The 26,249-nt window shown below is 43.3% G+C and overlaps 1 protein-coding gene across 5 annotated transcripts in view; it reads right to left on the bottom strand.

The window, feature by feature from the left end:
- The window catches only part of LOC135056182 (aquaporin-8-like), a 201,524-nt gene that overhangs the window by 56,533 nt on the left and 118,742 nt on the right, over positions 1 to 26,249 (bottom strand). Inside the window, exon 3 of one of the 5 annotated variants that reach the window (XM_063961036.1) lies at positions 13,483 to 13,598. The exons of 3 other annotated variants lie outside the window; for them this stretch is intronic. The gene's annotated coding sequence lies outside the window, so the exon portion shown is untranslated. Of the gene's footprint in view, positions 1 to 8,547; positions 8,627 to 13,482; positions 13,599 to 26,249 lie in introns of those variants that run through there. One more of the 5 variants, XM_063961039.1, reaches the window with a different exon arrangement.

The raw sequence follows: 26,249 nt of genomic DNA on the forward strand, positions 1-26,249 counted from the left end.
CTCATGGAAGCCAGATACAGTATACCAAACAGTACTTAGCAGAGTTAGGAATGAGTGCTTATGAAATACAGTAACATTTTGTCATAATATTTCAGAAACTGCATGGCTGGTCTCTTGCACTCTTTTGCTCTAATACACCGCCTGCTTTATTATTTATATTCAAAAACATTATGTCTCCATAATCCCAAAAACGTCAGTCTTCTTGGAAAGTGGTTAGTTCCTTTGTAAGGGAAAGAGAACAAACGTTCTCAAACAACGGTTTCTCAATTTCTTTTTCCTTTGGGAAGGGATTGTGGATTTGCAGGAATATCTGAACATTTCTGTAATCACATAATATGCAAAGAAAGAGAAGACAACTCTTTTTTATGGGGCACTCTTACAAATAATCTAAAACTTAACTTTTATTTATAGAAATTGGACTCACATTAACATACTAACATATAACATATATTCACAATTGAAATAATTTAAGGTGTTACTGACTATGCCTCTAGAGATACTCCCTATCACTGCCTTCTGACTGTATCAATTATTGTGTCCTAATTGTAACAGTTGATATATAAGTATCAGTATCTGGTCAATCTCCTGCCAATGGTTAGTTATAAAGAAACCAATCAAATGCCTATTAATAGAAACAAAGTTTAAAAATGCACTTTTTGACATCTACCCTGTGTAACAAATGTCTTTTGTGTATTATAGCAATTGATGGTTCCCAAAATTGCATGTAAGGCAATTAAAGCGGCTATCGAGACACACTTCTAAATAACCATGTACAATAAGGCCGAATTTATCAGCCAATCACAAGTGTGCATTTATTTGACCAAATAACAATATGACACAATATAAGTATAGAAAGAAAAATTTAGAAAAATGTCAGAAGGAAGATAGGGAGAAATAGGTGACTAGATGCCGGGTTTCTGCTTTTGGGAATCTGCTAAAAAGCATTGAATTTCCAATGAGAGAACCACCTGGAGCATATGCACTAATCCCAAGACCTGTATCTGCTGTTAACTTATACTGCCCAATTAAGGGCAAAGTTAATGAGAGTGCAGGGGAGAGGTCCCTAATCAGTATATTGCACCTGTATAGCTTAATTCTTATAGGCCCATTGAAAAATAATAATAATAATGATTATGATAATAACCACAATGTTATAATAAAATGTCAAATGTTATCTCTGTATGACCAATCGGTCACAATTAAAACTGTAACATCCAAAGAAAACACATTATTATTTTTGTCCCTTGTTTGTATATATATTTTTTATTTTTTATCTTTAATTGCGTTGTTTCTGGCTGTTTGGGTATATGTATACTCACTCATTGAATCTGCTGTTGATAGAAACTACTTGTCCCATAATTCAATCTGGTTAGGAACTAATTGAAGTAGATTTGATGTACTCAGCGATTGGCCAAGAGAAATACACCTGTACAGGTAAATATCCCGACCAGTAGGTAGGACACTACAATTCCTGACGAAGCCGCCCTGGTGAAACGTGCACGTCGGACACACAGCGTATGTGCACGTCACCCTTACTGCTACCACTGCCTCTGAGTACGGACCCGGGACCCAGCTACTGCCGCTTCCGAGTATGGACTCGGGAATCAACGTTGAGCCGCAGGCTGTCAGCAGCGGCTCCACACGCCGCTCTGACTGATTGACCGTGAGCGGAGAATCACGGTTATTAGACCTGTCTTCTAGCATCTCAGAGTGACAGATATTTTGGTCACTCCGGCGGCTCCTGCACAAGCGCTTGATGTGGAGGGGGAGACTCGCAGATTGCCTGACTGACAAATAGCCTCCGTTACCCCATTTAAGTGAGCTGGATTGTGGGAGCACATTTATCATTTAACCCGGGAGTACCGTATCAGGTGCATCTGAAGAAAAACCGATTCTGGCAAATCTGCAGCAGATAAGTTTAATTATTTCTTATTTCACTTTTAATAGCAGTAAATAGCACATAATCCAATGGAGATTTATATCTAACAATAAAATGGAAAATAGATATCGATATATAGAGGTTAGGGAAGTATAATCTCCTATTCCTAGTTGTGATATTTGGTGACGTGCATACAAGACGCTGTCTGCAAATAGGATGCAATTCTCTTATTTCTGCAAATATGATGCAATCTTGATATTACCACTGCTTGCAAATATGATGCAATTTTGATATTACCACTGCACATGTACCAAGTTTAATACAGTCTTTTCTATTTAAATGACCCCAACCCTTTTGGAAAATTAATGTTGTGTTCATTACAAATATTAACGGAATATATGAGGGTGAAATGGCTAGACACTTGGTTACATGATATGTTATTATATAATCCATGAACACACTCTTAAGGATATATTTTGTACCAGTTATATGATTTTTCTTTTTTCTTACTTCAGTGCTCTCTCATCGGCTTAACTCATTTATTGAGATACCGACAGCAGAAGCACGCTTTTTTCATTTTGCATAAACGCCCAAAGGATCCTCTCATCTTTAATTCGATGTCAATAGATATGATTGAGGACAGTAGAAATCCTGGATGTTATTGCATATGAAATCTGTATTTCTTAGAGACCATCTGGTCAATTGTATCAATTAATACTTATTATCTGTATCCGCAATTTTGATAGGAGGAATTTCTTCGTTTCTTCTGATTTTGGAGTGTTTTCTTTGGATGTTACAGTTTTAATTGTGACCGATTGGTCATACAGAGATAACATTTGACATTTTATTATAACATTGTGGTTATTATCATAATCATTATTATTATTATTTTTCAATGGGCCTATAAGAATTAAGCTATACAGGTGCAATATACTGATTAGGGACCTCTCCCCTGCACTCTCATTAACTTTGCCCTTAATTGGGCAGTATAAGTTAACAGCAGATACAGGTCTTGGGATTGGTGCATATGCTCCAGGTGGTTCTCTCATTGGAAATTCGATGCTTTTTAGCAGATTCCCAAAAGCAGAAACCCGGCATCTAGTCACCTATTTCTCCCTATCTTCCTTCTGACATTTTTCTACATTTTTCTTTCTATACTTATATTGTGTCATATTTTTATTTGGTCAAATAAATGCACACTTGTGATTGGCTGATAAATTCGGCCTTATTGTACATGGTTATTTAGAAGTGTGTCTCGATAGCCGCTTTAATTGCCTTACATGCAATTTTGGGAACCATCAATTGCTATAATACACAAAAGACATTTGTTACACAGGGTAGATGTCAAAAAGTGCATTTTTAAACTTTTTTTCTATTAATAGGCATTTGATTGGTTTCTTTATAACTAACCATTGGCAGGAGATTGACCAGATACTGATACTTATATATCAACTGTTACAATTAGGACACAATAATTGATACAGTCAGAAGGCAGTGATAGGGAGAATCTCTAGAGGCATAGTCAGTAACACCTTAAATTATTTCAATTGTGAATATATGTTATATGTTAGTATGTTAATGTGAGTCCAATTTCTATAAATAAAAGTTAAGTTTTAGATTAATTGTAAGAGTGCCCCATAAAAAAGAGTTGTCTTTTCTTTCTTTGCATATTATGTGATTTGTTCTCCACAACTTTAGGGAGCACCGCCGGCCTTTTTCTACTTGCTAATGTAGTAATTTGTTTTTCCCATAAAGAGGGTAGTATTTAATCTTATTATTATTTCTCTGTATTCCGGTTTATCTATATATAGTACCTGTATTAGGGTAGCCCAGTGCACTTTTTTCCCCCCACAACCAGTTTACTGTCGCCATTTCTGTAATCAGAAAGCAGCGACTTTCTACAAATGTTTACGAATAATTCCAGTGATTTTGTCAATTTCTTCCAGTGATTTGGACCAATATTACCATTGATTAGAACGAATAATTCCAGTGATTTTGTCATTTTCTTCCAGTGATTTGGACCAATAATACCATTGATTAGAACAAATAATTCCAGTGATATTGAGGTGTTTGTGTCGCTTAGTTTAGCCGTCCAGCGACCGCAGTGCACCTCTTTTTCTCTTTTCTTTGCATCATGTGCTGTTTGGGGCCAATTTTTTGAAGTGCCATCCTGTCTGACACTGCAGTGCCACTCCTAGATGGGCCAGGTGTTTGTGTCGGCCACTTGGGTCGCTTAGCTTAGCCATCCAGCGACCTTGGTGCACCTCTTTTTTTCTTTGCATCATGTGCTGTTTGGGGCTATTTTTTTAAGTGCCATCCTATTTGACACTGCAGTGCCACTCCTAGATGGGCCAGGTGTTTGTGTCGGCCACTTGGGTCGCTTAGCTTAGTCATCCAGCGACCTCTGTGCAAATTTTAGGACTAAAAATAGTATTGTGAGGTGTGAGGTGTTCAGAATAGACTGGAAATTAGTGGAAATTGTGGTTATTGAGGTTAATAATACTATAGGATCAAAATTACCCCCAAATTCTATGATTTAGGCTGTTTTTGAGAGTTTTTTTTTTTTTTTAAACCCGAATCCGACAAAAAAATTTCAGGGAGGTTTTGCCAAAACGCATCCGAATCCAAAACACGGCCGCGGAACCGAATCCAAAACCAAAACACAAAACCCGAAAAATTTCCGGTGCACACCTCTACTTACAAGACATGCTTTTGCCTTGTAAATTGTTACCCGTTTGAAAAATGTCTTAATATTAAAGCCCCCCACACACTAGAACAACTGTCATCCCGATGCGCACAATATTGATATATCGAATAGATGTTTGCATTTCACTGATGATAACGATCTGATGCACAGTCCCGCGGGTCGTTTGATGTATCTTTAGATCTTCCCTAAAGATACTATCGTGAGTCTGGGACTGCAGGGGAGCTGCCAGGAAGTTCAAGGGAAATCTTAAAGACCTGCATTTTTTGCAAGTCTTTCTAGTGTGTGGGCACCTTAAGGTAAGGTTTTAGAAATTTCTTTAATGCCAGTATTTCAATGTCTCTATTATAAATGATTATTATTTTTTTTTAGTTAAATCAGATGAGATATGGGCTGGATAAATGGGTGTGGATCCTTAGATCTACAGTAAAAAGGTCTACAGTCACTTGGTCGATCACACGTAGTCGACATGCATTATGTCGGCATGATCAAAAGGTCGACATGGAATAGGTAGACAGTAGAAAAGGTTGACAGGGTCAAAAGGTCGACATGGAAACGGTCGCCACAAAAAAAAATGCGTCCCCTCGCATGGCTTGCTTCTCTCGCCATGCTTTGGGCAAGGTGCCTCGCCCTGCTGCACTTGGCACAGGTTACTATTCCCAATGGTAGTCCATGTAGATGGTTAAGTATGAAAACGTTGAAAAAACCCCAAAAAACAAACTTGTGTCGACTATATGTGTGTTGACCATTCTCATGTCCTTTTGAACCTATCGACCTTTTGAACTGTCTACCTTTTACATGTCGACCTTTTGAATGTGTTGGCCGTTTGTCCCTGTCAACCTAATGCATGTCAACCATTGGTGGTCAATCTATTACCTGTAGACCTTTTTAATGTTGATCTATAGACCAGATACCAGATAAATGTCAGACTATATAGGGCAGTCTTTAGACTCTCAAACAATGCTGTGCAAGCATTCTATAGTCTATAGTACAGTATAAATCGATCCTGCCTGCTTATCAGATCATTGAGATTGATGACTTTAAAATGGAGCAGCTTCCTCGACCCAAAGGAATGAAAGAAAATCTGCATACATCTGACAAAACCTTCGATCTGCTTTAAGACTATTGAAGGAGCTTACTGTATAAACTATTTTATTGACGGTATGTATTTTCATCATGACTCGACTCGAGCTTTCCAAGCGTCTTTGACCAACATTGGTCAAAGACGCTTGGAAAGCTCGAGTCGAGTCATGATGATAAGCAGGCCAACATTGGAGAGGATTCGTCCAGACAGGGGCGGTGTCCCATGTGTGATGGTGCTGTCCCATTATTGTGAGTTTCTGGCGTGAGATTCACAACCTCATGGCTCAGGTAATGAGTATTCATATGCCCTGTTACCTCTCTTACTCCTTACTTCCACTTCCTAATGTGCCTGCCCAATCAATTAATCATATCATGCACACCTCCCAAGCCCAGTTTGCTGCTAACTGGAAGGACCCATGGGGGGTCATTCCGAGTTGATCGCTCGCTACCTACTTTTAGCAGCCGTGCAAACGCTTAGTCGCCGCCCACGGGGAAGTGTATTTTTGCTTTACAAGTGTGCGAACGCCTGTGCAGCCGAGCGGGACAAAAAAGTTGTTTGCAGTTTCTGAGTAGCTCTGGACTTACACGGCCCTTGCGATCACTTCAGTCTTTTTGGTCCCGGAATTGACGACAAACACCCGCCCTGCAAACGCCTGGACACGCCTGTGTTTTTCCAAACACACCCAGAAAACATTTAGTTGCCACCCACAAATGCCCTCTTCCTGTCAATCTCCTTGCGATCGGCTGTGCAAATGGATTCGTTAAATCCATCGCCCAGCTACGATCCGCTTTGTACCCGTACGACGCGCGTGCGCACTGCGGTGCATATGCATGCGCAGTAGTAAACTGATTGCTGCGCTGCGAAAAACGGCAGCGAGCGATCAACTCGGAATGACCCCTATTGTCTCCATCCATTTCCATTTTTATTAACAAGGTGTTGTAAACTCATAGGGGCAGATTTAACAATGAGTGATTTTATTGTTATCACTCGTCACAAATGATAAATAGTGCTCTAGCCAATCAGCTCTTAACTGTCATTTTTCAAATGCATAACAGGAGCTGATTGGCTGGAGCATCATTTATCATTCATAACGAGTAATAACAAGAATATCACTCGTTAAATCTGCCCCGTATATTTAAATTAATTACCAGCGCGCTCTGTGCAAATTTCATACATTTTCTAGCTTTAGGTCACGTTGTATAGACTACTTTGCATCACTGCGATAAATCTCCTTTAACATATTCTGCATGACACCACTTTCTTGCCCTTACTAACCTCCTCGGCTTTCCTCCCCCTATTAACTTACTTGCCATCGTCCCCGCCCTTCTCTTTTCTTTCAGACATTATTCAGGGCCGTCTTAATATCAGTGTAGACCCCTGGGCACAGCAATGCACTGGGTCCCTACCCATCCTCCAGAAGTAGGGGTGGAAGGTGCGATCAGCAGCAGCTTTGATGTCCTGCGGGCGGTAGGGGATGTTCTATTTTCCGCTCAGCATGTAGGACCTGGAGCAGTAATTTCTGCTAATTACTCCTTTACTGCACAGATGGGGCAGGAGGGAGAACACTAAACTGTAGAAGGGGGCATTGGGTTGAATGAAGGGCCCCCCGGTACATGACTTCCAGGGTGGTAGGGGGTGTTTAATACGTAGGTGAGGGGTGGATAGTGGAGTGGGCTTAATATTCATCATTTTCTGGTGGGAGGGCAGCTTGCTTGACTGCAGATATCTCCAGTTCCTGGACATAGATTTCTTAGCTTTGAATTGGATAAAAAAAACTAGAGAGTCCCACCTTTCAGGAGGTGCTGGTGACTTGGGGACCAGAGCTCAGGAGCCAGAGTAATCCACCGACAAAAATCTAAAACTGCATACCAGGCGTGTGGAGCTGGAGCAGGGACCAGCTGCTGGAAGGCTGATATCTCTGGTCCTGGCAATAGTAGAGACAAGCTGCCAGTGTCCACTAAAAGGGGAGAGTCCCAGATTTTGTAAAATACCCTTAGAAAAACTCTAAAGTCAGACAGAACCCGAGATATCTGGCTGGAAAGAGCAATTAACAGGCTTGTATGGGGACCACGGCTTTGAAGTCCGATATCTCTGGTTCCCCAGGGCCGATTTTCAAAAATCTAGTACCCCTGGAAAGAGGGGACTCTCAGCTGTCAGTCAAGGGCCCTTATACTCCTGGGCCCTTGGGCAAGTGCCCATTGAGCCCATATGAAAAGACGGCCCTGCTTATTGATACCATGTACTGTTAGGAATTGTCTGGTATTTTAAAAGGTTGATAAGAGTTACATTTGTTTTATCATACCACTCAGTTTCTGCCTCAGCTGTTTTGTCAGAATGTTTTTCTCTGAAAATCTTTGTAATATGCTTCCCCCTCTCCTTTCCTCCCTGTTTATAATTCTGTATGCCCTTTACCCCCTCAAAATCCCAAACAATTTCTATTTAGAAAAAACAACCATTGTAATCTCTGCCTGAACAGCAATCCACTGTAATCTCTGCCTGAACAGCAATCCACTGTAATCTCTGCCTGCACAGCAATCCACTGTAATCTCTGCCTGAGCAGTAATTAACTGTAATCTCTGCCTGCGCAGTAATCCACTGTAATCTCTGCTTGAGCAGTAATTAACTGTAATCTCTGCCTTTGCAGCAATCCATTGTAATCTCTGCCTTTGCAGCAGCACAAATTGTAACAAGTTAAGATAAACAAAATAGATGTTAAAGGGTAAAATATAATAATATAATATCTCTTTCCTAGGTTTTAAAATTTACAGGGAACACTGGGTATTACCCATTATGGTTTTATATGCCAATCATTGGCAGATTATCATGGTAGACTGTGTATATTTGAAGAATAAAACCACTAATAATGCGACTACTACTTACGTGTATTATCGATGCCCACTTCCCCTGCTTATGTATTGACAGTTCTGACTGTCACAGATTTTCAATTCAGAGACTTTGGGCTTCCAAAGTTCAGTATACGTATACTGCGAATGGCCACAGTTATAGGGCAATGACCTAGAAAGCAGAGGGACCTGAAAATGTACTCCATACAATATTTTTTGGAACACTTCTAGTTATGACACTAGATTACGAGTGTGCTATGATTGTAGTTGGTGCAACTTCTGTATATCAGATAGGATTTAGATTACTCTTATTTTGTCAAGTCAAAAATAGCCATGTTTCACAATTAATAAAGAAATATCCGTTTGCTACTATTGTAATAAATGATCAGCCCTGCACCGCTGCAGTAGTATTCGAAAGCTTTTGTAACTTTAAAACTATAACTGTGGTGTAATGTAGTGTAGATTCTTCTGTACAGGCTATGAGAGCACAGGTAAGGTTGTCTCTGTCACCTCTCTCTCTGCCTGCTTCCTGCCATGTTTCCGGTCCTTGCCACTCCACCAATGATAACAGGCTCCACACCAGTGATGCTGCAATTTGCCTTTCCCACCAATCCACTTTTATAAATCTTCTATAAGATAAGTATCATACTGTAAAGGGATGGGGTGGGGGGGGGGGGGGGGGGGTACACATGGAGAGATCCGTGTTTAAAATCTAAGCAATCTGACAAGATTGCTTAGATTTTAAGCACGGATCTGCCGTGTGTATGCCCCCTAGCGATAGCGATGCGTGGCTATCGCCGGTGCTGGATTGAGCCTGCATGCAGGCTAAAGGGGGGTACTCACGGAGCGATCGCTGCTTAAAATCTAAGCAATCTGACTAGATTGCTTAGATTTTAAGAACGATCGCTCCGTGTGTAGCCCCCTCAGCGATAGCGATGCGCAGTCCCGCGCATCGCTATCGCTGCTGCTAGATTGGCCTGCATGCAGGCCAATCTAGCGGGTCGCTCACTTCACCCGCTGGCTGAAGTGAGCGGCCCCCCCGTCTCCCCCCGCACGCTCAGCACAGGTCGCGCTGTGCTGAGCGCCGGGAGAGATGTGTGCTGAGCGGTTCGCTCAGCACACATCTCTCTGACATCGGCCAGTGAGTACTGGCCTTAAATCTAGCGGGTCGCTCACTTCAGCACGGTGTGAAGTGAGCGGCCCCCCGTCGTCACCCCCCCCCCCCCTCGCTCAGCACATCACGCTGTGCTGAGCGGGGGTAGAGATGTGTGCTGAGCGGTCTGTGTTAAGATTGCCCAGCACACATCTCTCCCGTCAGTACTGGCCTTTACAAAGCGTTGGTAAAAGTAAAGGGAAAATAGTCTTGACTGGACTCATGACTTTTAGGAGATATGATAGCTATATGAAAATGCCTTAAAATTGCTAAATACAGAGTGCATGACATTGATGGTATTGTAGATGTACGGACCAAACAACAACATTTGTATGAGTTATCCATTCAAATCTATCCTTCATAACTATAATCAGGATCATTTGTAAGGAAAGAGGTATTTGTGTCCAAAGACAGCTGGAAGTATGTCTACAAACCATAGAGGACATGATTTATTGGGCAGATTAATAGTACAGCATCAGGTACATTGAAGCAGCATTGATACCAGTTACATTTACAAGTTTTGATAGCAGGAACTGGTACAAGATCTCTTATTTTAATTCTGTATTTTTTTTTATTACCACTTCTATTTTCCAGAAGCAGATAGACAGGATAATAAAATAACACAATGACAAATAGTGTATTTTGGCTCATATGCAGAGCTGTAGGCATCTTGAGATGTGGCCTCTGAGTGGGCAGCATATGTGCCTGATTTACTACTCGTCATCATCATCATTGTCTACAGTCACCTTCCCAATACTAGGTGCAATATTAACACTTCCTAACGGGGATATTTTCACTTACGTGCGGCTCTGCATGGCCCTCACTGAGCTTGCCTACAACTTGGTCTTAAGGACCATTGTGCCCAATTGCATATTATGGGTTACATTTAACTCTGCATCAGCCTTTTTTATGTCTATGACATAAAGCATCCCCAGCTACAGATTTCCAGAAGTAAAATTAAGGCATGTCCTGGAAAAGAGCACAAAAAGAGAAATTTGTCTCGTGGTGGCGCACACTATAAAAACTAATCACACAATAAAATGATTCAGACTGTCAGGAACAAAGGCTGCTCAGTTATTCTAATACTACAGTTTTCAGATGATTACTATCTCCAGTCTGGAGGTCTCCAAGGTTTTCTGACTTTTTAAAAAACATTTTTATTGTGTTTCAATAATAATACAAAAATAATGTACATACCATAATATAAATACGGCAGTGTTTTTCAAACTATGTGCCTCAGGACACTTACAGGGATGCCCTGGGTTGGTGGTACAATACCAATTACAAATTATTTATGGTCAATGTAATAGGCAAAACCAGAGCTGGTGGCTGCCAATCATAACATACGTGGACAAACAGAAGCTAGTCTTGTTCCTCACCACACAACTGGACATAGGGATGACATAAACACAATTTACTTCATGTAATATTTAATTATACATTTCTCAATTTGAAACTTTTAGCCTAGAGGCAGAGTCGGATTAAGGGGGGGTGGGGGTGTGCCTAGGGGTAAGCACCCCGGGCCTCCCACCACAGATATGAGGTCTTACCGATCTGTGCACTGTGCAGCACTCCCGGCTCCCCTTTGGTTGCCTAGCAGTACAGGACAGCTGAGCAATGGCTTCTTGACAAAGGGGATGGTAATCCCTGAAATGTGTTGCAGCTATTCATTTTAAAGAGAAAGGAAGACCATACCAATCAGTGTTGGAAGTCTGTGGCAGCCTCGCCCGGATCTTTCAGCATACAGCCAGGCTCCTCCACGCTTTCCATCTCCGGTATTTGGCCTGATTTGTATGGACTTATAAATGGACTTGAAATTTGTCATATTGGATATTGTTTGTGGACCATTAAAACTTCTTGTGGATCTTATCGTTACGATTGCACCTTGTCTACATTGAAGGGGACTGCGGGACACAAAGATACCTTTCCGTGCACTCGAGACCGGAGTTTAATTCAAGTGTTATTACAAGGGGTTTTCTGACGAGTCCTGATGAACAAATGCCTGTTTTACCTTGTAAAGATACCTTTATGTGAAAACCAGTAAGAATTTGAATGTGAGTGTCTTCCTAAGAACACGGAAAGACCAGTCTGTTTTCTGGATTACACACAGAGCCATTGGTTTCATCAACACCTTTGGAAGCGCTAGTCTTGAACTATATTGTTTTACAGATCTATTTTTGGAATTTTAAGGGTGGATTCCTTGTGTTGAAGACCAGCTGCTATTTAGTAGAAGCGCTAGGCTGTTAATTTCATTCATTCATTGCAGCTGTCCAATAGTGTATGCGCGCTCAGTCATTGGCTGAGCGCGCAGGCTGCAGTAAAGATGGTAAAGATATCCCGGGCAGCGTGTGGAGAGGTGTGTGTTCTTCTTGGAGGAGACAGAGAGGAACAAGCTCTCTGTCTCCTGTGTCACAGAAGCCTGCCAGGAAAAAGTAAGGCTGGCTGTATTATGATGGCTCTGGGTCGTGTGTGGGTGCGTGTGTGTCTGTATATAGGTGAACAAAGAAAAATAAATAAAATAACTCACTTAAAGGAACAAACACACAAAACACATATATGGACTACCACACTCCACTTACTCAGAAAATCAATATGTCATGTTCAGACAATAAATGTGCTGTATGGTTTAGTCAGGCTTACTTCTAACGGGATTCTGCAAAATTGGAATATGGGGATTTATTTATTCCAATGGTGTATGTGGTTATGCACATGCAGTTGTGTGTGTATATATATGTGTATGTATATATGTATATGTATGCATTTATATATATATATATGTATATATGTTTTATCTAATTCATTTTTGCAGAATCCCGTTAGAAGTAAGCCTGACTAAACCATACAGCACATTTATTGTCTGAACATGACATATTGATTTTCTGAGTAAGTGGATGTTGTTACTAACACCCCCTTTACAACAGCTGTTGCACAATTCTGAGATATCTATACCCCACATTGGTGTTAATTGACTAGTATCTGGAGCTGGTGTGCACACTTGGCAAGCATTGACAGAGGCGTGGTATTGTATTTGAACCACATTGGGTGTTAAGAGATTTCTGCATTTAAATGCTGTCGGAGTGTGGTAGTCCATATATGTGTTTTGTGTTTTGTGTGTTTGTTCCTTTAAGTGAGTTATTTTATTTATTTTTCTTTGTTCTTTTGTAGTAATCAATATATGATGCTTTCAAAATATTGTATGTAAATCGAAGCCTGTCTTGCGAAAGATCCCTGAATGAGGATCGAAACGTCGACCTAATGAGCCGAATATAGACTGAAATAAAGCTGTTGTGAACAAATTGAAGTTGCTGACTGTTTGAACTCGACGAGTGCACCTCCACACTGTTGGATTCTTGTTTAAATATTGTGGGTCTACCCGGTTAGGGAGATTTCCACTAGGGAGCACCTCACTGTTGTTTATTTTTCTGATGTGAGTGCAGGAACATACATGTTATATATATATATATATATATATGCCAGGGTATCCTCTTAGCGTAATATAAGAAATAGGTGGCACTCTACGGGCTTTTAAATTAGTGTAAATCTGTACCCTGAAGGAAAAACCTACATCAATAACTATTAATACAGATTTACACAAATTTAGAAGTGCAGAGTGCCGACTCTTCCTTTCTACGGTATACCTATATACAGTTTGTGTGTATATATATATATATATATATATATATGTATAGTAGTCAAAAAACGGCGGCACTCGGTAAGGACTTTCACAACCAAATAACGAGACAGACACTCCGTCTATGCTGTTAACGTTTCAGTAATTATACTTTCATCAGAACAACAAGTGTAATACAAAAAACATACCTTTATACCCTCACCGCATCACCCTCTGTTCCTTCGGAGCGACTACCCGGCGGGTCCGGATGACGTCACCACCCACATGTGCGGTGCGCTCCTTTCCTCGTCAGGGCGCCGGTCACCTAGGCAACATGAACACAAATAATACATTCCATTAAAACACAGTAAAACAGTGCAGAAAACAACATCAATGGACCCCTGATGCCCAGTAGTGTACTCTTACCAGTTAATAAATATTGCATTACTCAAATCACGCTATTATAATTCTATAGAAAACCGTGCAATCCCAATTGCTCATTTAAACCTGCTGGTACTAGAGTATTCAGGCGATGTATCCACCTCGCCTCCCTACGGAGGAGCGCTCGGTTTCGATCACCACCCCTGATGTTGGCTGGTTGCTGGTCTATAATTTTGTATTTTAAGGACGCTAAATTATGCTTATAATTTTTTAAGTGTCTGGCTACCGGTTGTGCTTGATGGTCACCCTCCAGGGCAGCCCTGATGGCCGATCTATGCATCGCCATCCTCTCACGGAACTGCCTGGAGGTCTTGCCAATATAATACAGCCCACATGGGCATCGTATAAAGTAAAGGCCCATCATTGCGGCACGGGACTCTGTCTTTTATAAAGTTTCTCAGTAACTTGATTGGTATTTTCAACCTGTCATTCAGGCGCAGGAAACTTACCTTATAGATACAACTAGCCTAATCAAAAAATTTAACATGTACCTATGTACCTATTGGCAGTTTGTTGTGCTCACTTGATGTGGTAAGCCTCTACACCCAGGGGCGGATTGGGAACTAAAAGTGGCCCTGGAAAAATTTCTTGAAGTGGCCTCATGTGGGCGGCACCAAATCAATGGTTGGCGGAACCAACACCAAAGTAGGCAGGATTAGTACACGGGGCCATAACTAGAGGGGTGTGAGGTGTGCCGTTGCGAAGGTTCCCGAGTTCTCGTGAGATCAGATGTCACACATATCCTAGACGAAAACACATAGTCTACCAGCAGGTCGTGGGGAACAGAAATCCGGGTAGTACAAATTATACAATGAGCACATAACATGCTAATCATGTAAATATATGCAGAAATAATAAGGAAGCATGGGTATGATTCACATGTGTACGCTAATGCATTCGGAGCTGCAATCCCGAACGCAGCAGATATGCAGAAACATGCTAATCTGCAGCCGCCTTGAAATAGACTGAGATGCCCACCACTGACTTCGCAGATCCAAGAAGCTTCACAGTGGTGGCCAAAATTTTTCGATAATTGATCACTATGTTTGTGCGGAATGGACGCGGGAACTGAGTATCTGAGGCCGCGTTTCGAGCATATTGTATCACAGTTGCATGCCCCAAAAATGGTCTCAACACGACTGCGTATTTGCAGCCACTACCAGTGACAGCCCCCAAATGGTCCCTGGCTGTCGATCATTTTGACAAGAAATCCTCACTGCAAGCGGCATTGGGGGTAATTCAGACGTGAACGCTAGGATGCGTTTTTTGCATCTCTGCGATCAGGTAGTCGCCGCCTACAGGGGGAGGGTATTGTGTGTGTGCAGGTGTGCGATCACATGTGCTGGAGAGCTGCACAAACAGCAGTTTGTGCAGTCTCTGCACAGCCCAGGACTTACCCGCTGCGATGATCGGGGCCGGAGATGATGTCAGAAATTATCCCACAAAACGCCTGGTCCCTCCTGCGTTTTTCCGGACACTCCCTAGAAACGGTCAGTTGCCACCCACAAATGCCCTCTTCCTGTCAATCTCCTTGTGATCGCCGGTGCGTTTGGAATTTTAGCTCCATCCCGTCGCTGACCAGTGATCCCCGTTGTTGCGGTACATACGCAACAACGCAGTTCAGACCTGATCGCAGCCTGTGAGAAAATGCACAGCTGTGATCAGATCTGAATCGGCCCCATTGTCAGGATACCTTGGCGCGTACACAGTGCAACTGTGCTGATAATCACTTATTGTAAATATCAGCCTTGCGTATATCTCTGAATTGGGTCCTATATATGAAATGCATGAAAATTAATAAAAATTAAAACTAAATAAGATACAATAAAAACCTAAACGTAACATCACCCAAATTACATATATATATATATATATATAAAAAAAATGACATACAGAATGAGTGACATGTATTATCATCAAAATGAACCATATATAAAAAAATAACAACAATTTAGCATAAAAATTATGAATGTATAAAAATAATCACGCAAACACTTACTGCATAAACCTCATAAAGGGGGTTATTCAGGTTTGTTAGCAAACCAATAAAGCAAGCAACTGGACAAATCCATGTGGGGCAGATGTAACATGTGCAGAGAGAGTTAGATTTGGGTGGATTATATTGTTTCTGTGCAGGGTAAATACTGGCTGCTTTATTTTTACACTGCAAATTAGATTGCAGCTTGAACACACCCCACCCAAATCTAACCCTCTCTGCTAATGTTACATCTGTTCCCCCTGCAGTGCACATGGTTTTGCCCAGTTGCTTGCTTTTTTTGTTTGCTAACGAGGCCCAAAGTGGAATGGGGATGATATACAGACTAAAAATATAAATAGAGTGCGCTATCAACGGCAGCCTGTACAGGGAAGGTCAGTTCCCTTAAATAGATAAGCAAAATTGGAAAGTGTAGGTACTGGCGCCGGCTGAAGTTCAAAATAAATTAGCTATATCAATATGATAAAAAATTCAAATTTAATTTCTGTGCAATCATAAGAATAAAAATTCCTCAATAATAAAATACAATCAGATGTGAATAACTGACATATATATGAACCACAGCTTAGCCCCATAAGCATATATTGTCCACAATCCCTGGCTAGGACATTTACTAGCAGCTGTTTTTGCAAGTTCAATTTTGAACAGGGTAGGTTACCAGACTCTTTTTCCAGATGGAATTCCCTAGGTGTCCATATTGCAGTGGAAACCAGATGGCAAAAGGGTATGAGTCCGGATCTGCAAGTCCCTTGTGTGCAAATTTAAAGCTGATGAGTGCATATAGGTCCAAATATCGCCAGGAAGTGGTTGGGTTTGCTGGTGCTTGTGGTCCTTCAGATAAAAAGCTCAACGCGTTTCTCTGGTCTTATGGGTGCCAGCTTCCTCAGGAGCATATGCAGAGAAACGCGTTGAGCTTTTTATCTGAAGGACCACAAGCACCAGCAAACCCAACCACTTCCTGGCGATATTTGGACCTATATGCACTCATCAGCTTTAAATTTGCACACAAGGGACTTGCAGATCCGGACTCATACCCTTTTGCCATCTGGTTTCCACTGCAATATGGACACCTAGGGAATTCCATCTGGAAAAAGAGTCTGGTAACCTACCCTGTTCAAAATTGAACTTGCAAAAACAGCTGCTAGTAAATGTCCTAGCCAGGGATTGTGGACAATATATGCTTATGGGGCTAAGCTGTGGTTCATATATATGTCAGTTATTCACATCTGATTGTATTTTATTATTGAGGAATTTTTATTCTTATGATTGCACAGAAATTAAATTTGAATTTTTTATCATATTGATATAGCTAATTTATTTTGAACTTCAGCCGGCGCCAGTACCTACACTTTCCAATTATGATATACAGACTGATGGCTGTCAGTATACCAACAGCAGCATCCCGTCTGCCGGTATACCGGCAGTGAGGCAGCAAGTCTCTTCATGGGCTCGCTGTGCTTGCCATGCTTCAGGCCCGGTTCTGTTCCCATTCAGTTGGTGGCGTGGACCCACCAACCAAGTGGGAATTACAGGGGGAAGGGGTTGTTGGGTGTTGGCATTGTGACCGCCAGCAATATGTTGGCTGTCGGAATTCCAGCGTCAGGCTTCTGAACGCCAGGAACCCGATAGCCAGCATTATAACTACATCCCCCCAAAGTTACCAGATACATATTGAAGAACTAAGCAAACAATGCTGATACTACCATAACCAATAAATTGATACGCAGATAAAACATGCATGGGGGCAGATGTATAAAGCTGGAGAAGGGATAAAGAAGTGATAAGTGGAAGGTGATAAAGCAATAGCCAGTCATTACAGATTTGAAAAATGACAGTTAGGAGCTGATTGGCTGGTGCGTTATCACCTTGCACTTATTACTTCTTTATCACTTCTCCAGGCTTAATACATCTGCCCTGTTGTGAAAGTAACAACCACCACAATGTCTGTGAAGTATGTCACAGTGAGCGCCCAGTGACTTACTGGTTCTGTCTATGGAAGAGGTCCCCAGTACTTGGCCTGGTCGCTGATGCTGCTGTTGGCCCCGACCCTGAGTGCTTGGGCAGCTGTGCAGGGTACAGACCCTCGTGGCATTGTTTTTGTGGGACAGGCAGCCATGGAGCAAGAGACAGGCAAGACGAGAAGGCAGTGCTGGAAGCTAGGGATGAGCATGGTGCGGGCTGTAATTACTGTGAACTCTCTACCGAGTATTTATATATATATATATATATATATATATATACACTGAAGGGTGGGAAGAGGTTTCCTCAGATGTCAACGACTGCATGGAGGGGGAGGTGGCAGCTCCTCCTGGAGACAGGGCAGCATGGGACACACACAGTGGAGGGCAGTTACCACGAGCAGGGGGGACAGTTACAGGTGAGTGCAGTTACAATGCAGGGGGGCAGATATAGGGTGCAGGAATGCAGTTGAAGGGGGGTGCAGTGGTATCACTTGCATTGGAGGCAGTTACAGTGTACAGTGGTGCATGTTACAGGGAGCAGGGGGTTACATGCAATGGGGGGCAATTACAAAGTGCATGGGTGGAAGTTACAGGGTGAAGGAGTGGCAGTTGGAGGGGGTGCAATTACAATGTGCATAGGTGGCAGTTACAGGGAGCAGTTGCAGGCATTGCAATTAGAGGGTCCAGGGGTCGTAGTTACAGGGACAACGGGCGGTAGTTACAGGGTCAGGGGGAGGTACAACGTGCAGGGGTGTCAGTTGTAGGGAGGTCAGTTAGAAGATGCACAGGTGGCAGTTACATAAATCTCATCACCATTCCGTCTCCCTCTACCTGCAGCACATAGTAGGTCATACCGAGTTGATCGTAACTGTGCTAAATTAAGCACAGCTACGATCTTCTTCCCTGACATGCGGGGGGACGCCCCGCATGTCAGTCCTCCCCCCCCCTCGCAGAAGTGCAAAGGCATCGTACAGCGGTGATGCCTTTGCATTTCAAGAGTAGCTCCCGGCCAGCGCAGTTTTAGCGTGCTGACCGGGAGCTACTTATCGCTCCCCGGCCCGCAGCGGCTGCGTGTGACGGCTGAGTGTGGCCCGCCCCCCATTCGGTCCAACCACGCCCACATTGGCCGGACCAAACCCACGAAACGGCGGCCAAACGCAGCTGTTCCGCCCCCTCCCGCCCAGCGATCGCCTCTGCCTGTCAATCAGGCAGAGGCGATGGCATCCCTGCTACGGCCTTCGGCCGTCTGGCATGCGTAGGCGCCTTACGGTGCCGGTGCATGCGTAGCAGGGACCCGTTCGCTCTGCTGTGTTAAAATGCAGCGAGCGAACGGGTCAGAATGGCCCCCATAGCCTTCACACAGAAATCACATAAACCAGCGTGTACTAAATGCATTCCCTCTAGGAATACGGAATGACATTTTCAATATATTTGTGTTTTTAATTAACACTGTGATTTTTAAGTATACCAGGCTGTTGATTAAATCCAAATGCAAATGGGGTGGGGTTGGGTCACAGGTGCTGTAAATGGGGGGGTTGAAGCTGTAATGGGAGAGGACAGGTAAGGGTAGCCTGTGGGGGGGCGTGCGGGGGTGGTCGCAGGTGCCGCGAATGGGGTGGGGGGTCACGGGTGCTGCAAATGGGGGGGATTGGAGCTGTGATGGGAGAGAGGACAGAGAAAAAAAAAACAGAATTGGGCGCTAATGTTTAAATCGAATGTTAGCCGCACGTTCCTGGGGCTTGGTTCCTCTGCCACCACTTAAATACAGCAAGAAAAAAACAGAAACTGGAACTGCGCTTAGCATTCAATTAAAGATTTTATTCATTCCCACAATAAAAAATATATAAAATGTATATGATTATACAATCACCGGCCGGATTTCATATATTGCACGGATCATAAATATAAACATTTAATGCCTCTATAACACCTAACTATTATGCAAAGAGAAAATTTCTCCTAAAAACAGACATTAAGAAATTAGTGCACATGTGGTCGTTCCACTGACTATAATAACTGCCCTTAGGTGACTCCTATAACATTGCAGGCGTCCCTGCAATGTGAGGTATTTCGTCTAATGTCCGTTTGTTTCTATGGCAGCAAAGAAATTACGAAGTGTTGCTTCAGTCATTGGTTATAAACTGACCCATAGATCGTGAGTCAGCAAAGCAGTATTGTTAGTGCAATTATTACAAGCTTGTAATATGTCCTTCCCTTTAGCACTAGGGTGTCAAAGCTACCTCTGAATAAGGTATCACTATGATGGCTATAGAACAAATTAAGCAGACCAAACGGGGGGGTAATAGGTATGGGTTACTATGTAGACGTGAAGCGTACTGGATTTTTCAACTAGATACGATGTTGCCAAATGGATTAAATGACACCGTGGAACTAAATGGGGTCTAGGTGTGGGTGGGATTATGGGAGTACGTGATTAGATAGTATTCCTAATTATCGCTTGCTTGTTCCATTGTGACTATGGGACTAGGATTGCGGGATGTGTGTACTATTATGCCTATTGCATATTCATTATAGGTATAATTAGATTCGAATTTGCTGGATAAAGATTAGAGATCGAGAAAGCTAGATCCATCAATTAAAGAAGAGAAAAATATTAGGGGGAACTAATCTTCCATGTATATTAATTGATACGCAATAATTATTAAAGGGATTGACTATATGTGTTTGTTTATTTGTTTTTTTTTATATAAAAGAGAGGGGGGTATACACATATTCTTCCCTTTTTAGGAAGTAGGACTAACACCAAGATAAAATTTCTGAAATAAGAAAGGAAAAAAGCTTTTTATCTGTGCGTATGTGGAAATAATAGGGGTAATTTAATGTATAGGTACGTGTTAAACACGAGCCGAAAATATGTTTCTAAGGTTTTATGGTTAAATATGTGCACATATAGAAGCTATTATTATAGAGGTGACTCCGTAAATTGAAAATTATAAACATCGAAACTTTATAATATAAGAAGAACTGGGAGGGTGAGCCACCTCCGATATTGATAATGAGACTTGGTCTTAACAGGCATCGCAGGTATTGACTTTCCGCATGTAATGAGAAGTGAGAACGAGGTTTGGAACGCGGCGCATGAGGCGTGCGCGAGGAAGACAGGAAAACGGAAATACGAACCCGGCATATAAGCCGGGCAAGCATGGAGAGGCTCCATACACACTGAGGAAGCCGCCGAAGATATACCAAGGCGGAGAAACGCGTATGTGGATAAGTGAGTTTATAGCCGGCCGGCTAAATCATTCATAAAGTGACTGTCAGACATACTCTGCATGCTGTCTCACTAACTTACTAATTTACTCAGTACCCGGACATCCGGACCCCAGTGCTAAGGGGGAATAGGGAGCACGCTCTCGTACCTGAGTATTATTACATCTTATTCAGAGGCAGCTTTGACACCCTAGTGCTAAAGGGAAGGACATATTACAAGCTTGTCATAATTGCACTAACAATACTGCTTTGCTGACTCACGATCTATGGGACAGTTAATAACCAATGACTGAAGCAACACTTCGTAATTTCTTTGCTGCCATAGAAACAAACGGACATTAGACGAAATACCTCACATTGCAGGGACGCCTGCAATGTTATAGGAGAGAGGACAGGTTAGAGTAGCCTGTGGGGTGGGGGTCGTGCGTGCCGCAAATGGGGGGCTTGGGGCTGTGGCAGGAGAGGACAGGTGAGGGTAGCCTGTGGGGGGAAGGGGGCAGGGGGTGGTCACAAATGCCGTGAATGCGGGGGGGGGGGGTCGCAGGTGCTGCAAATGGGGGGGTTGGAGCTGTAATAGGAGCGAGAGGACAGGATAGGGTAGTATGTGGGGGGGAAGGGCGTGGGTGCCACAAATGGGGTGGTTGAAACTGTGATAGGAGAGAGAGGACAGGTGAGGGTAGCATGTGGGGGGAGGGGGCGCGGGGTGGTCACGAGTGGGTGGGGGGTTGGAGCTGTGATAGGAGAGAGAGGACAGGTGATGGTAGCTTGTGGGGGGGAGGGGGCTCGGGGTGGTCACGAGTGGGTGGGTGGGGTTGGAGCTGTGATAGGAGAGAGAGGACAGGTGATGGTAGCAGCTTGTGGGGGGAGGGGGTGCGGGGTGGTCACGAGTGGGTGGGGGGGTTGGAGCTGTGATAGGAGAGAGAGGACTGGTGATGGTAGCAGCTTGTGGGGGGAGGGGGCGCGGGGTGGTCACGTGTGGGTGGGGGGGTTGGAGATGTGATAGGAGAGAGAGGACAGGTAATGGAAGCTTGTGGGGGTAGGGGGCGCGGGGTGGTCACGAGTGGGTGGGGGGGGGGTTGGAGCTGTGATAGGAGAGGACAGGTGATGGTAGGTTGTGAAGGGGAGGGGGGTGGGCACCACAAATGGGGGAGTTGGAGCTGTGACAGGAGAGGACAGTTGAGGGTAGCTTGTGGGGGGTTGGGGGCGTGGGGTGGTCACGAGTACTGCAAAATTGGGGGGGGAGTCGCTGGTGCCGCAAATGGGGGGGGGGGTTGGAGCTGTGATAGGAGAGAGAGGACAGGTGAGGGTAGTGGGAGGGTTGAATGTGCCGCGATTGAGGTGGCGGGGGAGCTGTGATGGGAGAGTGGACAGGTGCGGGAGAGGAGGGGGAGTTCGTGGGTGCCGTGGATGAGGAGGAAGCTTGGAGCTGTGGGGGGAATTGGAGGGAGGGAGTGTTGCGGAGCATTTGGTGCTGTGGAGAGCCAGGATCGGAGTGACATGAAGAAGAGAGAGAGGCCACTTACTGCATGGACATGTGTCACTGCGCTCTTCTGTCTGGGCGGCTACTAGCAGGGGACTGGAGGAGCTCTGTCTCGAGTCGCAAGAGAACAGCCTATTTTTGTGGCTGCAGAAGTGCAGAGCTCTTCCCAGCTGTGCCCTGTGACAGGCCCCGACGGGCTGTCTATGCCTGTCACATGCTCCTGGGGGCGTGGCCACATGCTGCATTCGGCCCCGGAGCCCGGCCGGCCTCCCGGGGAACGTCCCGGTAACTTCAATGGCCAATCCGGCCCTGTCTACACCAATATCCCACATGGGAGAGGTGTAGAGGCTGCTAGGAGACCTCTATCCAATTCTCCTCAATATAATGGGCCGGATTTAGGTTTTTTTATTGAATTACTGAAACTGACACTGTTTAGAAACTACTTCCTATTTGATGGGAGGTGGTTCGAACAGTGCCAGGGCTGTGCCATGGGTAGTTGTGTTTCACCAGCTTTCGCCAACTGTTTCATGTTTGAGGTTGAAAAAGATATGTTTTTTTTCTGACAGTAGGATAGCAGATAATATTATTTTCTTCGTCAGATACATAGATGATTTATTTTTAATTTGGCGGGGTTCAGAGGAGTCATTTGATCTGTTCTTGAAGTACATTAACAGTGTTGATGCCAATATAAAATTTACGGCTACGGTGAGTGATACTAGTGTAATTATTTGGACGTAGAGATCTCAGTTGTGGAGGGTAGGATACACACCAACTTGTATAAAAAAACCTACTGACAAGAACACTGTGTTGCACGCTTCAAGTTTCCATCCTCCTACTACTAAATATAGTTTACCGTATTCTGAATTTTTGAGAATACATCGTATTTCTGATGACCTTGTTCAAACTGAGAGGGAGATTACCAAAATGGCCCTGGATTTTAAATCGAGAGGCTATGATTGGTCAAAGTTGATGGAAACCAAAGATAAGGTATTGAGCATGAATAGAGATGATGCCCTACAGTGTGCTCAGTCCAAAGTAGATTCCCTCAAGAACAGGATTCCTTTTGTGCAAAAATATGGCCACTTGAGCAAGGAGATCAACAAGGTTACCTGCCAGAGTTGGTCTATTATTACTTCAGATAAGGACCTACCGATGTTTAAGAATAATTCTTTATTACCCTCATATACCCGTAACAAGAATTTAAAAGACCTATTGGTTCATAATGACATCTCTGGATGTAAACCGGCACCAGTGGCAACTTTTTTAACAAGAAAACCAGGGTACTATAAGTATGTGGGCTGTACAACTTGCAGCTATATGGAGACTAGCCCAGGATTCTCCCATCCCCATACAGGTAAATTCATCAAAATCGATAAAGTCCTCACCTGTACCAGCACCCATGTTATTTACTTTATACGATGCCCATGTGGGCTGTATTATATTGGCAAGACCTCCAGGCAGTTCCGTGAGAGGATGGCGATGCATAGATCGGCCATCAGGGCTGCCCTGGAGGGTGACCATCAAGCACAACCGGTAGCCAGACACTTTAAAAATTATAAGCATAATTTAGCGTCCTTAAAATACAAAATTATAGACCAGAAAACAGCCAACATCAGGGGTGGTGATCGAAACCGAGCGCTCCTCCGTAGGGAGGCGAGGTGGATATATCGCCTGAATACTCTAGTATCAGCAGGTTTAAATGAGCAATTGGGATTGCACTGTTTTCTATAGAATTATAATAGAGTGATTAGATAAGTGTCTTTGAACGATTTATTAGTGCAATATTTATTAACTGGTTTGAGTACACTACTGGGCATCAGGGGTCCATTGATGTTGTTTTCTGCACTGTTTTACTGTGTTTTAATGGAATGTATTATTTGTGTACATGTTGCCTAGGTGACCAGCGCCCTGACGAGGAATGGAGCGCGCTGCACATGTGGGTGGGGACGTCATCCGGACCCGCCGGGTAGTCGCGCCAAAGGAACAGAGGGTGATGCGGTGAGGGTATAAAGGTATGTTTTTTGTATTACACTTGTTGTTCTGACGAAAGTTTAATTACTGAAACGTTAACAGCATAGACGGAGTGTCTGTCTCTTTATTTGGTTGTGAAAGTCCTTACCGAGTGCCGCCGTTTTTTGACTACTACATATCCTGCATCAGCTGGATGGCACCGGAGGCATCATTTGAACAGGTGGAGTGCCGGTAATTACTTGTTATATATATATATATATATATGTATGTAGTTCAGAAATGTATAGATCAGTGCGCTTATCCTAATCTAATATTCCCGTACCACAACGTATGTCCACAGGATATCACAAAGTCCAAAGTGAGTTATATGTCTCACTTCCTATACCCCAATATATAGTCCACAGGGTATCACAAATTCAAGAATGGGTTTAATAGTCCCGTATTAACGCCTTTCGCTTCTTTGGGCGTCTGCTCAGTCCTTCAGGGTGCCACTAGGTATATGTAGCCAAAAAGATCTGCAAATGGAAGAGAAAAACAAGCGCCTATGGTGTAGTATGTCTTTCCAGGATGCGCAAATAACACGCAAATAACGGAATTGCATACCAGATTGTGGCTTGTATAAGAGCATATAAAATCCACACCCGATAAGGCCAGAATTATCTGCGAAAGAGAAAGAATCCATTTCGCTATCCAAAAACAGATTCTGAGATTGTATTTGGACTATGAAGCAAGGGATTGATATGCTCTAATACAAGCCACAATCTGGTACGCAATTCTGTTATTTGCGCATCCTGGAAAGACATACTACACCATAGGTGCTTGTTCTTCTCTTCCATTTGCATATATATATATATATATATATATATATATATACAGTGGGGCCAAAAAAGTATTTGGACAGCCACCGATTGTGCAAGTTGACCCACTTAAAAAGATGAGAGAGGTCTGTAATTTCCATCATAGTTACACTTCAACTGTAAGAGACAGAATCTGAAAAAAACAAAACTAGGAAATCACATTGTATGATTTTTAAACTATTTATTTGTATATTCTTGCGGAAAATAAATATTTGGACAAACAAAATGTTTAACTCAAAACTTTGTAATATAACCTCGGTTGGCAATTACAGAGGTCAAACGTTTCCTGTAGTTCTTGACCAGGTTTGCACACACTGTAGCAGGTATTTTGGCCCACTCTTCCATGCAGATCTTCTCTAGATCTGTCATGTTTTGGGGCTGTCACCGGGCAACATAGACTTTCAACTCCCTCCACAGATTTTTTATTGGGTTGAGGTCTGGAGACTTTCTAGGACACTCCATGACCTTGAAATGCTTCTTACGAAGCCACTCCTTAATTGCTCGGGCGGTGTGTTTGGGGTCATTGTCATGCTGGAAGACCCAGCCACATTTCATCTTCAATGCTCTTACTGAGGGAAGGAGGTTTTTGCCGAAAATTTCACAATACATGGCCCCATTCATCCTCTCCTCAATACAGATCAGTCGTCCTGTCCCCTTTGCAGAAAAGCAGCCCCAAAGCATGATGTTTCCACACCCATGCTTCACAGTGGGTATGGTGTTCTTGGAATGTCATTCATCATTCTTCTCCCTCCAAACACGGCGAGTGGAGTTTATACCAAAAAGTTAGATTTTGCTCTCATCTGACCACATTACATTCTCCCAATCCTCCTCTGGATCATCCAGATGGTCAATGGCAAACTTTAGATGGTCTTGGACATGTGCTGGCTTAAGTAGGGGGACTTTTCGGGCGCTGCAGGATTTCAATCCATGACGATGTAGTGTGTTACTAATGGTAACCTTTGTGACTGTGGTCCCAGCTCTCTTGAGGTCATTGACCAGGTTCTCCCGTGTAGTTCTGGGCTGATTCCTCACCGTTCTC

This window comes from Pseudophryne corroboree, chromosome 3 (assembly GCF_028390025.1).
Source record: "Pseudophryne corroboree isolate aPseCor3 chromosome 3, aPseCor3.hap2, whole genome shotgun sequence".
NCBI classification, from domain to species: domain Eukaryota; kingdom Metazoa; phylum Chordata; class Amphibia; order Anura; family Myobatrachidae; genus Pseudophryne; species Pseudophryne corroboree.